This window comes from Lissotriton helveticus, chromosome 3_1, assembly GCF_964261635.1.
Source record: "Lissotriton helveticus chromosome 3_1, aLisHel1.1, whole genome shotgun sequence".
Taxonomy (NCBI): Eukaryota; Metazoa; Chordata; class Amphibia; order Caudata; family Salamandridae; genus Lissotriton; species Lissotriton helveticus.
This window is the reverse complement of record NC_136061.1, coordinates 1,313,193,928-1,313,199,818: the sequence shown is the minus strand read 5'-3', so window position 1 is coordinate 1,313,199,818 and position 5,891 is coordinate 1,313,193,928. Positions and strand designations below refer to the sequence as shown.

The 5,891-nt window shown below is 41.4% G+C and overlaps 1 long non-coding RNA gene across 1 annotated transcript; it reads right to left on the bottom strand.

Annotated features, from left to right (window-relative positions):
- Positions 1-203: 203 nt before the first annotated feature.
- Positions 204-582, bottom strand: LOC144824958 (uncharacterized). Its single transcript, XR_013609207.1, has 3 exons — positions 444-582; positions 304-361; positions 204-221 (listed from the first exon to the last, which is right to left on the bottom strand). It is a non-coding gene; the product is annotated as an uncharacterized LOC144824958 (long non-coding RNA).
- Positions 583-5,891: the final 5,309 nt, after the last annotated feature.

Genomic DNA, 5,891 nt, shown 5'->3' with positions numbered 1-5,891 from the left:
GTTTAACTCTACCAAATAATCACCCTTTCTGCTTGAACTCACGTACACCTGTTTAAATGTGTGGGGTACTGTCTGCAAAACCTGCAACAGAATGAAACATGGGTCAGTATATTGTACTACAATGTACTAAATGCATCACAGTTTGACTCTACCAATCAATTACCTCTTCTGCTTGTACTCACGCACGTCCATTTAAATGTGTGGGGATCTGGCTGTGAAACCTGCAACAAAATAAAACATGGGTAAGTATTTTATACTACAATGTACTAGATGCATCACAGTTTGACTCTATCAATCAATTACCTCTTCTGCTTGTACTCACGCATGTCTGTTTAAGTGTGTGGGGTTCTGGCTGCGAAACCTGCAACAGAATATAACATGGGTAAGTATTTTATACTACAATGTACTAGATGCATCACAGTTTGACTCTACCAAACAATTACCTGTTTGTTCTGCCTGTACTCACGTCTGCCTGTACAATTGTATTCGTAGTCCGGTCTCACAAACCTGCAAAAGAAATGGGGTGCAGATTGTGAATCTATTTACACAGCAACCCCCAACCCAACGAGGAACGTAAACAGAATTACCTTGTCTTTGTGGGTACTCGAACCGGACCACTCAAATCCAAATACCTTATAGCCTGGAAACCTGCAATTGAAGACAAGATCGTCAGAAAATGCTCAAAGAATTACAAACTATGAAACCTTGGCAGCTATGCTCACTTTACTGTGAAAAGAGTACGGCAAGTTTAAAGTACATGCTGTGTTTTGAAACTTGCTCTACTCTTTTGATAGTAAATGACAGGGTTGCCTCGTCTACCCTTCTTGTCCAAAGGGACAATTAGGGGGGTTTCCACAAACCCTGCCATGGTTGAAGGACGGGAAAAAACTTTCATGAGCTTCTGGACATTCAAACATGATCTTCCCCGCATCGCGCATTACTAACAAAAGAGTAGAACCAGTTTAAAAACACAGCGTGTAAAAGTACACTTGATACATTTTCAAGCATATTTGAGAAAGCAAGAATGTAAATAAAGCAATTGTGAAAGTATAGCTATGACATCAATAAAGAAATTGAATATGTTACTGACGTGCATAGCTGCTTATTTAATATAACCGCAGAACGTCATAACAGACTTTAAGATAATGTTGAGTACCTCACAGATTATTATTTATTGATATGCCTTTGCAAATGAAATCTGAGGAAATAGCAATTATTGTGATTTGTGGGACTGGACACAATGAGACAGCAAGGAATAAACATAAAAACAGTAAAAGGCGTAGCACACCCTACAATGCACTGTTCTCTTTCAGGGGATGAAGAAATATGATCACATCGCCCCCATCCTGATGATGAAACACCATTAGCTCCCCTTGCTGGTCCACTACATCAAAAACAGCTGCATTATTTACAAACATTGTAAATGATGCAGTGGTTGTTCATGCAGTAGTGGCCCAGCAAAGCCACAATAACCTGCTGCAGTCGTGAGGACCCTGAGACCTGGTGCTGCATTTGGTACCGGGTTGTTACTGTTAGGGGTGATTTACATCCCTTACTTGACCTTGTTGTAACTAACTATCAGTCTTGCACTTTCCTCTGTTATGCAGCAAGCTTGTATAAAAGAGTAAAATATGTGAGAACCTTGACAAACGTACACACACTAAGCTATGTTTACTTCCCTCTCCATTACCAGCACTACGGTGATTGAGGGCTGAAGTCAGACACAATGGAGACTGGGCCTGGCTGTGTAGCAACGCTAAGTGTTTGATTAAATAAACTCTGGCTTTACAACTGTACACACACTGCCATGAATAACACAGAACCCCTAGAACAAAGACGACTTAAGGTGCAGCCTTGGCATATTGTTCCATAGAGGGCTGTGGGGTATTCTAAAAACAGAGTAAAAAAGTGTACAGTTTTACTATATCCATAAATATGTATATGATGGAGTGAGTTCTGTTTTTCACAGACGGAATAGCGTTATGCCTTTCTCAGAAGCACACAGTCCCTAGAGGTCAAGCAAAACCTAGTCTTAATCAGAGCTATAGTAACTCATAGCTAGGACTGTCAGATCCTCAGCTTATATTTGGATATAAGAACAGTGAGGATTCGAAGTATATCTAAAGGAAAAACACGTCAACTTTTTGACAGCACGTTCTTTGAATTCTAAAACGATCTTGTTATTCAGTAATTTTCGCTTGATGGGTGAGCGCTAATCTGACAGCTGTCAAGACTGAAACATTACTTTTTTTAAGGGTGCAATGATATATGTATATAGCATCAATATCACCTGTTTGCCTGTGATCCTCATAGGTCTGCTTAGGAGCAGGGTTCAGGGGTCAATAAGGTGAGTGAAATGCATGCAAATGTTGTTTGGCTGATTACAATGCCTGTGCTGAAATACACGGGGGTTGCCTTGTTCAGCTAAGTGGAAACTAAGAGGTTGAATCACAAAGGTATTCATGAGTATGTGAGGTGGTACTCTCAGAGTAATACTTCAGGTACTCATAAAAATGCCTTCGTGAATTGCCCCCAAAGCATCTAAAATAGGAATATTCAGACAATAGTAATATGCAATTAGCCATATAGAAAGGACTGTGCTCTTTTCACACATTTACTAGTAGGGAGTTTAGCAGGACATGGCCGGATCACAAATGCATTGAAGAGTAGGTGTAGGAAGTGGTACTGCAGGAATACTACCATTCATACTCATGGATGCCTTAGCGAATCGATCCTTCACACAATATGAGGTGAGCATGTAACGACGCAGGTGAAAAGATGCCCTCAGGCCAAGCTCACTATGGTAAAGAAGAAGTAAACTTGAAGTACCTTACATAGTTAATGTCATCCTCTTTAGGGGAAGCTGTTTTGTAATCTTAAGTTTTATTTCAGAATCCTGAAACAAGACCTCCCTGTAGAATAATTCTGTGTAGGTCCAGGGGTTGCCTGGGGTTGCCATGACGCGATTTAGTTTAGATATTTATGTAAAGCCATAGAACCTTAAGATGGTGTACTTTGTTTTTCACACTTTATCTCGCCATCTTATGAAATGTACATAAAAAGATGGTAGCCCTATGGGATCGTGTGACTTTCAAAGCAAACTGCAATGTTTGCCAAATCTAAGTTCTCCTGCACTGGAATGCACTTTGTTGTCCTACTGGCAGCCACGCTTGCTTTCTCTCTATTCGTTTCGTTCTCACCCCTTTCTTTTTTCGTGCAGAACTGTTTAAAGTTCAATAGATTGCAGTTTACAAGTTACCAATGCTTTGCCAATGTAAACTGTGCTGACTGAAGGTATTACCACAAAAGCTATTGATGGCTCTGTGTGTATAGACGGGCATATACAAGACAATATGATATAACCCACAGCCACGCTTTCAAGACCATGCATCTTTTTTAATAGTAAACAAAAGATGCAGAGCACATGCCGAAGTGTGTCTTCCATATGAAAAAACAAGACCACATATAGTTTTAAATCTCAAAGTAGTTGAGCCAACAGCTGTTTTCTGCTTCTAGTATCTCAATATATGGACTAGTATCATGCAATTCTAATCACAAAACCATAAAAGCAGAATTCTTATCCTTTGGCATACAGAGAACCCTATTCTTAAGGTAATTTAGAACAAATTCGCTGGATTTCAATTTGCTATTATGAATGTGTATGGACTGGATTGAAAAGAAGAAGGGGTATTCATTTCGTTGTCATCTCACTCTCATTAACAAAATAACACATATTTGGTCCGTGCAATGATGGTTTGACAGAAGCATTAAACTTTGTTTACTGAAATAAGAAATACCAGTGCCTTCTTCCTTCCAGGCAGATACCTATTCCTTTCATGCATACAGCCTCCCTTGCTTCCATCAACCCTACTCCGAACCTGTAGACAACATTCCATACCTACAGATAGCGAACCTCTACCTATATGGGGCCATCACGTGCCAGAATGCAGCCATTTCTCAAACTACATACAACCATTTCTTGCCAGAGCATAGGCATTCCTTACCTGCAGGTGAACATGCTGTACTACAAATCACACCACTGTGCAACCAAGGCAGTCCATGGGTGAGGCACATCATTTGGACTCAATTTTAAAACCGGCATGTTTTCAAAACTTTTCTATTTTGCATCTGCATACAGTCTTTGTTTACTTACATAGTTAGATCTTATCCACATTTTCTTCCTCCTTACATGCATACGACACATCATTACTTCTGCATTAACAAATGCCTCACATGCATATAGTCACTCCTTACCTGTTTATAGCAATTCTTAAACCCTGCATGAACACAGTAATTCCTTGCCTGCGTACAGTCATGGCATACTCCCACATAGCTAGCCCATACCCAAATATAGTACCTTCCTATCGTCATACAGCCCCCCCCTTACCTAGCTAAATCCATTCCTTCCTCTCATACAGCCACTCGCTGGCGTTACAAAACTCAAGGGCGCCTCCCTGCAAGGCACGTGCCATTGCCTACGTAACGTTTGTTCTTGTGTTTGAGTGTCTGCCATTTATTGCATTATTGGACCTCTACTTGTACTTTGTATGCCTTTGTAACTTGCACACATGTCACTTTTTCCTCCTGTAATGTACTGTTTGCTACCTCTTGTATTTTGTTTGCTCACATTTGTCACTTTGGTCTCATGTAACTTAACGCTTGCTTTTGTAATGGGTTCACTTGTAATTTTCTCCTCATGCCCACCTCTGTAGCCTGGTCTCGGTGGTCGTCAGCAGGAAGGCGGGGCAGCGGAGGCAGTCAGCAGTGCCCGCTGACCTTGAGTTGTGGGCACTGTGGGCTTATGTTTAAGTATTTATGTTAGTCAGAGCCCCTTCACGGGCTGTGATTAACATCAATACTTAAACATAAGCTCACAATTGCTTTCGAAGCAGCGCATTACAAAAGAGTAGAGCCCATTAAAAAACACAGTGTGTAAAAGTACACGCTGTGTTTTTAAACGGGCTCTACTCTTTTGTAATGCGCGTTGCGGGGGAGATTGTGGGCTTTTGTTTAAGTACTGATGTTAATGTGGAAAAGTAAATTTTGCCATGTTCTGTGTCCCTACGTGTCATCCATCATATGTTATGTGTGCATGATTAAATATGCATATGTATTCCCCATGTCCGATTAATGACGCAATTACAGTTGTGTCCACCTCTAGTATGCCAGTTTCCAGTCCTCGTGAATACTACGAATATCAGGCCTATGTAAAGCTACGTTGCCACGTTTCTCAGTGTGCACGTTATTCTATTATAAAGTTCCCGTTTCTAGGCCTCAAAAGGGCCTGGACACCAGATTCAGCTCCTGTCTCCTAAAGCCTCGCTGAGGAGCGATACAGCCCCCACCTGTATCCTCGACCCTTCACTTACTTCCTGCCTCGCAGTGCCCGGTCCAGCCTGGCTCTGCCTCTGAGTCTGCCAAAAGTATGTTATAGTTCCAGTTATCAGTTCAGTCCTCCTTCTCTGCATTCCTAAGCTACTGAACTGCATCGATAGTTTCCGTCATTGTCTAGCCTTCACGTCTCCACGTTAGAGAAATACTGCATTTAATGGTCATTTAATATTCTTCATCACGCACTACATGTAGAATAATGCATGGTCCAGTCTTAGAATCAAGTTAGCCTTTCCCCTCCTGCCTTCTAGTTTATATCAACATGTTCTCTAAACATCAGATACTAGATACTGTTTAGGTACATGTCGCCCTGACTCTCCAGACTTCAGTCTCTGCTCCTAGCACAGAGTTCATAGCCCCCAGTTTCTCCTAGTGATACGTCATTGCTAGTTTGCGCGCACCATCAGGTTAGAGGTCCCGGCTCCTTAGGTAGCCCCCTCCATGGTTTCCGCCCCATTCATGACATATTCTGTTACGTTTGCATCACATGTCTATGTATA